General features: G+C 39.3%; 1 protein-coding gene across 1 annotated transcript in view; it reads right to left on the bottom strand.

Annotated features, from left to right (window-relative positions):
- Positions 1–12,075, bottom strand: part of rdgB (retinal degeneration B) — a 140,992-nt gene that overhangs the window by 103,773 nt on the left and 25,144 nt on the right. The window lies entirely within an intron of this gene.

Here is a 12,075-nt window from a genome sequence, read left to right on the forward strand (position 1 = left end):
TCTATGCCCAGGGAAATCAATAAATATTATATCCCGAAAATACCTAGGCCGAATAGCGAATCGAACCCAACCGCCTCCAGCTTGGTCTTGCTTTATAGATGCATTTATGCCAACTGAGCTAAGAAGACCGCCTGTGAAAAGATAGATTCTTGAAATGTTGGCTGTGATTGATAATCTATTTGATTTATTGGAATAGTTTAGGACTTAAAATAAAGATATCAGTTTTTATGCAATTAAAGTTTGAGCAATTAAATTAAATTTAATCTTCTTAAAAAAAACGGTTAACTGATAAATACATGATTTAAGTGGTATTTTTTTAATCTACGTTGTAACAATGTTCAGTTTGTGAGCTTTTTGCGAGATTGATGTGTTTTTGTTCTTAGACGTAGTTTTATCCAAAAAAAATTGGCTCATTTCATTCAACTTTGCTTTCATCAACATTTTTAAGTATTTTTTAACGGTTTTTTCAAAACAAGCAGTGCATAAAAAATCTACCACATAGCTTGCCTTGATACCCTCAAAAAGTTTTTCTCTAACTCCAACTGGACTGCACTCCAATATCTTAGAGAAATTATTTTGAAAATAATGAACCACACATTTTAAAAAGTTTGTGAATTGCATTCCAGCTACAATTCTATCTGAAGTTAATTTAAATGAACTTAAAGTTTTAATCGATTTTAGAACTGCTTTGTCCTTATTCAATTTCTCGATGCACGTTTCGTGAGTAATAGTGGACAGTATCCATCCTGCAGTATAATGCACGTTTGTGATCTCGGTAGGATCAAAGATTTCTCCTAAATCGTTACACATTTCTCCTCCTGTATCTACTGAATCCTCTGATTTTCGATTCTTTTGCTTGAAGATTTTGATCCTACAAAAATTTTCTGGTTTTAGAAGTGTATCACCAATGTCCGCCTCGCAGTTAGCATTATCACTTGGTCTCAGTAGCTGTGCCATCACAACCTGACGGTAGGATGACCTAAATGAGAAGGGGGTTGGATGGCGATTGTTACATCCCTTCATACGGATTAAACTGAAAAAGTTTTCCAGGCAGTCTTGCGACAGGTTTTGCGTTGCAAGCTCGGTTACGTTATACTTTTCTCTCAACTCCTTGAACAACATTTTTATGCAAGCGATGTTTAGCAACCATCCAGTTATAAAGTATGGTGTCCTTGACTGTTTCGGTAGGGGCTTGAATCTAGATTTCTAGAGAAAATAATTAAATATTTAATATACTGCATCTTGAAGATATAAGTTTACCTCCTTAATAGATTCGCATTCCTTTGAAATGAATTCTAGATTCTTAAGACGCTTTTTCATTATGTCAAAGAATCTCCAATGCATTCAAACATCTGTTAACGGACGGCGCAATTCCTAATAAAAAATATGCGATTGCAATATTGATCGAATTAAATAAATAAATCAAGAAAAAAACATGTATAACTTATTTGTACAACCCATTCAGTTAAAAAATAGCACAATGAAATAAATAACAGAAATTACACATGCAACAGACATACCTTCTTATTCAAAATACTTTTAGCATTGAAGGCATCAAACAAACGGTCAAAGTCTTCACAAAAGTTTGCTGTGTGGATGCATTCTTTCGGTAAAATTTTAAGGTTTGCATACGTTTTCATTCCAGCTGCTGTTGTACAACTCAACGTTTCGGTAGCCATTCCTACCTTCATTTCTCCGAAAGGTGGAATTATTACATGCTTCCTTTTGAGTTTTGGAACTGATCTTGGAATCCGTTTAATATCCTCATAATACAGTTTTCGTATATAAGTCCATGATATGAGTTTTCCTCGATATACTCCATTGTGATGGTACAGGTTATTTCTTGAACTTTTCATGAGATGTGGACTATCAAACATCCCGTATATACGATTTCCATGGTCGTCAAAATAAGGGCTTTCAGCAGTAATTGACAGTTTGCTGAACAGGGAACGGTTGGTGGAATTTTGGTCGCAAATAATTATTTTGGGAATAAACCCAGTTGTATTTACAGCTCTTAGAACATGATTCATAAGTATCTGAAGCTGCATGGAAGTAAATCCTTTCTTGCTGAAAAAGTACCCAAATGCTTGCTTAAAATCAGTGTTGATGCCTTTTAGCATAAATACAAGCACTGATTTCGATCGTGATGAACAATCGACACGTTCTTGACCCGGTATCAACGAAGGAAATCCGATGATTTCATCTGGATTTGCGTTGGCCAGATAGGTAAGCCCTTCTTTCAATGTCATTTCATCGAAGCAGACAGACACAATTCGAGAGGATTCCGGAAACATTTGCGCCTTGGATTTTAGTAAATCTACAACATTGCTCGATATTCCATCATTAATGTCAACACATTGCATCCATTTTTTAAGCAACGAGACGCTTGGAAGTTTAATATGCTGACTCAATTGTCTGTATGCTTTGTTGGAACAATAGTGGATGGAAAGAGCTATGTTCTTCATCTTATCGGAATACCGGGCCCCTTTTGTACGTTTTGCATTCTTGATAAGTTCTTCTATGAATGGTGAAGTATTGCATTCAGTGTGTCCGTTCCTTTTAATCATAGCCTTTTTCAACTGCTTTTTGAACATCTGAGCTTTTTTCTTCCATTTTTGAGCCGATGTCGTTTTTTGCTTGATCTTTTGCTTTTGTTGCTCAATTTTTCTACGGAACTTAGTGAGTTTTGATTCATTTTTCCGTAAAACTTCAAAATAATCATTAACGTGTATGGTATAGTCATGATCTCGCAGTTCCAGTGTCTTTCTTTTTAGAGGTACTCCATCGTTGTTCAGAGGAATTTCGTTTTCCCGCTTTCGCTTAAACCCTACCGAGGATATTTCTTCAAACCTTCCAACATCTATGTCACAATCACGATATATCTTCACTGGAGCTGGTACAGCAAATGGTCGTAAGCTAGAGAAAATAAAAATAGGGAGTAACAGATTGCTCAAAATTCAACCACAGAAATTCTCGCGTCACCTTTCAAATATACCAATCTACATTGATCGATTCTCTTCATCGACTCTCTCTTTCGTTAATAACTCGGCTCCAAGAACATGTTCAGCTGTTCTTATCATCCAATACGCTTAATAATACTTGCTTGTAGACAAAATAGTCCTAAATAAGAATGCAGCCAACGAAGGCGACTCCGGCGTAGGGGTTAGCATCCATACCTCTCACGCCAAAGTCACGAGTTTAAATCTCACCCGGACAAGTCACGAATGACCCAAGAGCGTTGAAGTGACTATAAAAAAAATGCACCTGAGTTATTAACGAAACAGAAAGTCGACGAAAAAAATTGATCAATCTCGATTGATTTATTTGAAAAATTATACGAAAATTGCGCTGAAATCTTATATTCAAGAAATAATATTGCATAGCTTACTGTTTCTTATTTTCAAAACAAAAATGAATTGAAGAAAAAACTGGGGTCACCAAGCATTATGCAACCAAGGCGAATTGTTTTTTTTCATACATGCTTTCATACAAAAAACGCTTCGTTTGAACTTCCCAAATAAGGCCAGCTTATTAAAAAATTGCAGCGGGCAAAAAAAATCATGATTTTATATACACACTTATAAATAACTGATTTTACACGTGACGGAATCCATCTTTGACATGAAAGATGAGACGTAAACAAACATGTCAAGTAATATTAAGTGCTCCGAGACTGAATAGTTCATTGTTCTAGGGAAAGTACGTCTGATTGAGCTATATTTCGCTTCTTTTATTACTCAAATTTATGTCAAAATTTATGCTAGTATATGTCCCTCTCAATTTACATGAATTTTTGTAAGTGTCTACACAAAAAAAAAGTTGTTGAATATTACACTCAAACAGCTGCACAGGTCATTACGCTGGTTGTGTAATATTACATTGTACGATGTACATCGGTTTTGCGAACACAATTAAATCCATTGATGTAATATTGTATCTGTTTTTTGCTATTACATCATTATTTCATGTATCAGCTTGAATTGCGTTGGTCGATATTACAATTTGTTTTGCTGTGTGCAACTGTCTGGTACTTTAACTACCGATAAACCTTCAAATAAATTCCGATAATTAATAAAATAGTCTGGCCACCCTATCCATCTGAAAATCCTAGATTTATTTATCTCTTGAGATCTGACTCTTTTTACTAGCTGAATTCCAATTTAAATTCACGAATCTGCAGTATGCCAGCACTTCTTATTGAAAATTATGGCACAATCTCTGTAGTTTATAAATATATCATTTAAGTCACCTTTACAGAAAACCCTACAGAAATAGCTGTAAGTCATTAAAATAAAAATTGTAATAATTGAAGTGAATGAAATAATGCGTAGCTATTTACACCGTGCTAACTAAAGACCCACTGTAATCGTTTTTATGTTGATGGAGATTTTGTGCACTATGAAAATATTCTGCTTACCCTTTTGATTTTTCTAGCGGATTCAAATAGTCATTTTCAAGGAAATGCTCCGTACAAATGAATAAAGCCTCTTTTTCTTTTTCAGTCAATTTCTTGTCTGAATTTATCGCCAGCATCCAGCACGCTTGTACTTTTGGGCATCTAAATTTTAAAAGTATAAATAGTGAGTTTTGATTATGATTTCAAATTTTGGGGTTCCTACATACCGTTTCGCTAATGCGTGAAAAGACTGTCCAGCTTTTTTTGCAATATTGCCACAATATAGATAAGAACACTTCCTGAACGGCATTTTCTTTAGCTTAAAAAATAAATTTTCAACGACGGTGGTTGAATTTTTTCTACAGTGCTCAAATAAAACAAACCTGAAAATGAGAATTTATTCATTCCTTCCCTTTGCATTTAAGTGGAACAGCGAAACAACCTCATATTTTCTGCAAGCTAAGAATCATGAAGGAATGAGTGAGACAGCAATCTCGTGTTGGTGCATCTATTTTGTGGAACATAGAGATTGCTACAGTATGATTGTGTCAGTGATTTGTTTTCATTGGGAAAATTTTCCGCTATGAAGTTTTTTTTTCCCGATGAAAACAATTTGCGTATACGTATACGTGACGTAGTGTGCGTCCGATAAACGTCAGCAATCTCTATGCTTTTATACTAGTTTCGTTGACATTTATACTGTGCCACTGCTGTTCAAGAGAGTCGATTCACAACAATCCCAATCTGCTTGTCGCCGAAACGATGGCACGAAAGAGAATTGAAAAAGATGGGACTCAAACAACTGTTTGGTCGCTCATCTACCGGTGTAGTTCAATTTAATGCTGAACTAAAGTGAATAATCTTTAAAAAAAATACTGTCAGAAGTTTCAGAGGGGCGTATAGATGCAGAAAAGCATGCGAGTATTTATAAATTAAAATATATTGTAGAAAATTTTGTGAAATCCAGGTTATAGAACTTTGTACATACTAATTATAATTCCGTATCATGCGTGAGCATTACCGACGCAGTAAAATAAAAATTGTACACAAGCGGCTCAGTTAAGAAAACTACACCAACGTCATTGATAGGCAATCAAAAGCTTGTTCCCGTGGCGCCGTGGTGAGAGCCAATAAAATGATAATGATTTCTAAATGTTGCACTGCGAGGTTTTGATAAAAAAAAATCTGATTGAACTATGGGGGATAGTCGGAATCTATTTATTTCAACTACAAGCCATTTAGCTAAAATTGAACAGGGAAATTTTTTTCTTATATTGTGCGTCTATGGAACGTCTTAAGTTTCTTCTCTCACTGTACATATTATATATATATAAAAAAAGAACATTGGTACATAAATGCATTCTTAATTGTTTATCCTATACCAGTGTAAAATTTTAAATCATCATCGTTCTGCTGATAGCCACGGTGGCTGTGTTTTATTTTCTATGTAGGATGTCAACTAATTTGATAGAGGTAATAGGTGATGTCAAGGTGATGATCTAAATCAGGCTTGTAATTGCTCATTACAGCTAAAATGCTATTTTTCGTAATTATGAAACAATGAGATACTATAATGATAATTTTTATTTGTAAGATGCAAGAGGAGGTGGTAAAGTTTGTCTATGACATATAAAATTTTTCAATTTTGCTTTCAGAAGGTCACAACTAGCGATTTTATGATCGCTGATTGCTCGCTCATCGCGTTGCTCATCGTTACAGCTAATCGCTAGTTGTGACCTTCTGAAAGCAAAATTGACAAATTTTATATGTCATACACAAACTTTACCACCTCTTCTTGCATCTTACAAATAAAAATTATCATTATAATAACTCATTGTTTCATAATTACGAAAAATAACATTTTAGCTGTAATGAGCAATTGCAAGCCTGATCTAAATATTTTTGAAAATATTTAAAAATATCGACAAAAGTTTTTGTTCAACTTTTTGTATCAAGAAAAGTGCTCGTTGTGATACTTAACTTAAAGTTGTTTTTTACAAAACCAAAGTACAGTATTTTGATTTTGGTTGTAATTGTCTAATTTTTGTTTAATTGACTAAGTTTAAAATTTAAATTAGGGAAATCTTTGACAACCCGTAAATTTGAAGACTGCAACGGCGTAGTGGTTTACATCCATGTCTTCACACCAAAGTAACGAGTTCAAATCTCATCCCCGGAAAAGTCACGAGAGACCCAAGTGTGTTAAAGCGACTGGAAAAACATTAATTTCCATAACCTTCCCCAAAAAAAAAAACAACCATGGTAAAACAATGAAATTATAATACATTTCAGAGTAAAATTTCTGTTATATTAAAATTTAATGTTAAATTATTGTACTGGTGAAATCATGGTTTTGTTTTTCATGAAAACAATACTCAAATAAAAAAAAAATAGTGTATTGGATTTAAAATTGCTCGTTAAAAGATTTTTTCACTGTTAAGATACTTGACAACCCCTCTTTTTTGTGTTAATTGTCTCAAATACCAAGATTTTTATTATTGTCAACCATAAATTCGATGTGATTCTTTAGGAATGGACAAAAATGTCCATCGTTTTGACAATAATTATCATGGTTACAGTAAAGCGCCACCCACATTAGATCCGTTTGCGTTGCGTTGACGTAAATTTGACAGTTATATAATAGATTTAGCCGTCACTTTTCCACAATGCATCAGATCCGGATCTAATGTGGCCCAGCAGTGAAAATCATTGTATTTTTATTAGTTTTTTTTTTGACTAGTATAAAAGATAAACCATTGCAGCTTAGGTGAAGTTATGAAGTTAAACACTCAAAAGGAAAACTAAAAATAATCCTATTTTTTTCGCTATTGCAAAGCCCCTTGAAGATTTTAATGCTGGTATAATGATTTTGACATTTCGTTGCCTTCTTATACTACAAAGAAATACCGAATAGGGGTCAACTTTTTTTTCGGAGTTCCATATATGTTATGTGCGCCAACACATCGTTCAAATACCATATCTACTACAGCGGTGGCGATAGAGCAGAACACGGAGTTGGCTTCGTAGTGATTGGGAAACAGATGAAGCGGGTTATGCGGTGGTAACCGGTTAGCGAGCGCATCGGCGTTTTGAGGATTCGTGGCAAATTCTTCAATTACAGCCTGATCAACATCTACGCACCGACTAACGATAAATCCGATGACGTGAAGGACGCGTTTTATGAAAGCCTGGATAAAACCTATGATGAGTGCCCTAAACACGACGTGAAGATTGTCATCGGAGATGCAAACGCGCAGGTCGGAAGAGAGGAATTCTTTCGCCCAATCATTGGAACAGAGAGCCTTCACTCTGCAACGAATGACAATGGCCTGAAGCTGATAAACTTCGCTGCTGCTCGTGATATGGCCACTTTGCACGCAAGGATATCCGAAAGCACACCTGGAGACACCCTAATGGCGAAACTTGCTCCCAGATCGACCACGTGTTGGTGGGTGGTCGGCATTTCTCGGATGTCGTAGATGTCAGAACCTTCAGGGGTCCTAATATCGACTCGGATCACTACCTCGTTGTCGCGAAAATTCGAGCGCGTCTATCGACCGTTACGAGTTCGAGAAACCGGAGATCGATGCGTTTCAACATCCAGCGTTTGACAGTAGATGGTGTTGCTGCAGAGTACCACCAGAAGCTGAATGAGCGGATAGTGGAAATCAACGTGAACGAGAATCTCAACAATCTGTGGGAAGCTGTCCACGGAGCGGTGAGCACAACAGCACGAGAGGTGATAGGTACAGCTCAGAGGCGCCCCCGGAACGGGTGGTTTGACGAGGAGTGCCAGCGAGTGACAGAGGAGAAGAACGTCGCCAGAAGCCGCATGTTGGTGTCTGGTACCCGTCAGAACAGAGAGCGGTACAGGGTAGCAAGGTCAGCCGAGAAACGAACCCATCGCAGAAAAAAGGCAGTAAAGGGTGATACGGTCAAAATTTGGTCAATATCAACTTGACGTATTTCTTTCAATTTTGCATTTAAAAAACCTGAACACCCCTCATTTTGAAGGTGTGTGTGTGTAGAATGTTGCTCCTATTTTGATTTTGGAATTCACTCTTCAGTTGTCAAAATGCCGTCCAAGCAAGAAGAGCAGCGTATCAAAATTTTGCTCGCGCATCGCGAAAATCCGAGCTACTCGCACGCAAAGTTGGCAAAATCGCTAAAAGTTGCCAAATCAACCGTTACAAATGTAATTAAAGTGTTTAGGGAACGTTTGTCGACAGCCAGGAAGTCTGGATCGGGGGGAAATCGAAAACCGGAAGCCGCTGAGACGACAAAGAGAGTTGCCGGTAGTTTCAAGCGAAACCCTAACCTCTCTCTCCGAGATGCCGCAAATAAGCTGGGTGTATCGTCTGCAACCGTGCATCGAGCCAAAAAACGAGCCGGACTATCGACTTACAAGAAGGTAGTGACTCCAAATCGCGATGATAAACAAAATACGACGGCCAAAGCGCGATCCCGGAGGCTGTACACGACGATGCTGACGAAGTTTGACTGCGTGGTAATGGACGACGAAACCTACGTCAAAGCCGACTACAAGCAGCTTCCGGGACAGGAGTTTTATACGGCAAAAGGAAGGGGAAAGGTAGCAGATGTTTTCAAGCACATGAAACTGTCAAAGTTCGCAAAGAAATATCTGGTTTGGCAAGCCATCTGTACCTGTGGCTTGAAAAGCAGCATTTTCATAGCTTCCGGGACTGTCAACCAAGAAATTTACGTGAAAGAGTGTTTGAATAAACGTCTGCTGCCTTTCCTGAAGAAACACGGTTGTTCCGTACTGTTTTGGCCGGATTTGGCATCTTGCCATTACGGTAAAAAGGCCATGGAGTGGTACGCCGCCAACAACGTGCAGGTGATTCCCAAGGACAAGAACCCTCCCAACACGCCAGAGCTCCGCCCAATTGAGAAATACTGGGCTATTGTCAAGCGGAACCTAAAGAAGACCAAAAAAACTGCTAAGGGCGAGCAGCAGTTCAAGGCAAACTGGCTTTCTGCGGCGAAGAAGGTGGACAAGGTGGCTGTACAAAATCTGATGGCAGGGGTCAAGCGTAAGGCCCGGCAATTCGGATTTGGAAAAGCGGAAGCCTAACTGAATATTTTTCCTGAATTTTATACTAATTGAACTTGAAAAAGAAATTTAATTTGATTTTTTAAATAAACGATTTCACCGATTTACACGCGTTTTCCATTGACCAAATTTTGACCGTATCACCCTTTACGAGGAACGTGTTATTCCTGAGGTGCAAGAAAGTATGGAGCAGAATGATATGCGAAGGTTTTACGCAACTGTCAATGGCGTGAGGAGTAAGACACCGCCGTCTCCCGCCATGTGCAATGACCGTGAAGGTAATCTGCTGACAGATAAAACGATGGTGGCTGCCAGGTGGAAGGAGTACTTCGAGACGTTGCTGAACGGAGAGAACGAGAGAGCATCTACAAACAGAACACACATCGACGACGATGGTCAAGCTGTGGAACCACCAACGCTAGAAGAGGTGAAAAAGGCGATACGAGAGCTGAAAAACAGTAAGGCTGCGGGGAAGGACGAGCTCCCGGCCGAACTTCTCAAACACGGAAGTGAGCAGCTGCACCAGATGATCCACCGTATACTGCTCAAGATATGGGAGGAGGAAGAATTGCCCGCTAGTTGTCTCGTTTGTCCCCTCTACAAAAAGGGACGCAGACTGGAGTGCGCCAATTACAGAGGAATCACGCTTCTGTTCAACAGATTGAGACCGCTTGAGGAATCCTTCGTCGGCGAATACCAGGCTGGTTTTCGTGAGGGTCGATCAACGACGGATCAAATGTTTACCCCGCGTCAAACCCTTGAGAAGTTCCGGGAATACAACTTGCAGACTCATCATCTGTTCGTAGATTTCAAGGCTGCGTACGATTCAGTAAAGAGAAACGAGCTATGGCAGATAATGCAAGAAAACGGTTTTCCGACGAAACTAATTAGGCTGATTCGTGCAACGCTGGATGGTTCGAAATCATGTGTACGGTTTGCAGACGAGCTTTCGGCCTCGTTCGTGACCTTAGATGGGTTGAAGCAGGGAGGTGCTCTTTCGAACTTGCTATTCAACATCGCCCTCGAAGGAGCGATTAGGAGAGCTGGCGTGCAGAGGAACGGTACCATCATCACAAAGTCGCACATGCTCCTTGGTTTTGCGGACGACATCGACATCATCGGAATCGACCGTAGAGCAGTGGAAGAGGCGTTCGCGCCTTTTAAGAGGGAGACAGCGAGGATTGGTCTCACGATAAATTCTATCAAAACGAAGTACATGGTCGCCCGTAGAAAGCGTGGGAGCAATAGTGGTGTTGGTAGTGAAGTGGTTCTAGATGGCGAAAAATTTGAAGTTGTGGACGAATTTGTTTATCTTGGTACTTTAGTGACGTGCGATAATGATGTTACCCGCGAGGTGAAAAGGCGTATTGCAGCCTCGAACAGGGCTTTCTACGGGTTGCGTAGCCAGCTGAAGTCCCGCAGCTTGCGTACGAAAACGAAATTCGCGCTGTACAAGACGTTGATTCTGCCGGTAGCCCTTTATGGCCACGAATCGTGGGCATTGAAAGAGGCCGATCGGAGCTGCGGGCTGCGAACAATACTCGGCGGTAAACTGGAAAATGGCATCTGGCGGCGTCGCATGAATCACGAGTTGTACCAAGTATATAACGGCATGGATATTGTGAAGCTTATCAAACACGGCAGGCTACAGTGGGCTGGGCATGTGGCACGAATGCCGGAAGAGCGTCAAGCGAAGTCAATATTCAGCAGGGAACCCGGAAGAGGACGTCGGCTTCGGGGTAGGCCACGCACGCGTTGGCTTTGTGCAGTTGAGGAGGACATTAGGCGACAAGGCGACTGGAAGCGATTGGCTCAGGACCGAGACCAATGAAGACGGTTACTTCGTTCGGCGCAGATTTGAATTCAACGAGTCGTCGCCCATCAGTATGCTCTTTTTCGATTTAGGTTTTCCCGGTTTTTTATCAGTAAATCCGAATAACCGGTTTTCCCGTTTGGATGACACAAACAGCAAGGGCATTAGAGGAACAATTTCAAGGGAAATTCTCGGGTGGAATTCAAGGGGGTATTTTCTGAATTCTAGAGAGTTCTACCAAGAGATTTTTGAGATAAATATTCCATGAGAATTTAAAAGAAAATTGTGGAGCGAAATTAAAGCAAGTTCTCGCGAGAATTATTTTGAATATGAAGATAAATGTAGAGAGAAATATTTAAACGCAGAAAACCACGAGAAAGTCAAAAATGGTTATCCTAAAAAGTCAATATGAAAGTGGATGAGAGTGGGCTATTACTAGATATTCAAGTGATTTACATAGATTGCAGTTCGATATTAATAAAAGTCGACAAGACTCTCTACGCAAGATTCCCAATTATGGCACAATTATTCGTTAGATATTCAATGTCAAGATTCATCATCGCAAATGCAAATTCGCTCCCATGCCTTCACCGCGTGCCACACATAACGGGACGTAGTATATCTCGATGCAACCATACCGACGGCAGTTGTTAAATTCAATTGAAAATTCAGCTGCACACCTATCGATCTAAGCGTAAATATAGATACTCAACCTACTACAAAATACACATCTGTCTCGGTATCTGTCCCCTACTGAGCTGCGCTGCGAGTGTTGTTGGTGTGAACCGCGGC

The sequence above is a fragment of the Ochlerotatus camptorhynchus genome, unplaced genomic scaffold (assembly GCF_037179485.1).
Source record: "Ochlerotatus camptorhynchus isolate MF236.1 unplaced genomic scaffold, CSIRO-AGI_Acam_v1.1 ptg000102l, whole genome shotgun sequence".
Classification (NCBI taxonomy): Eukaryota; Metazoa; Arthropoda; class Insecta; order Diptera; family Culicidae; genus Ochlerotatus; species Ochlerotatus camptorhynchus.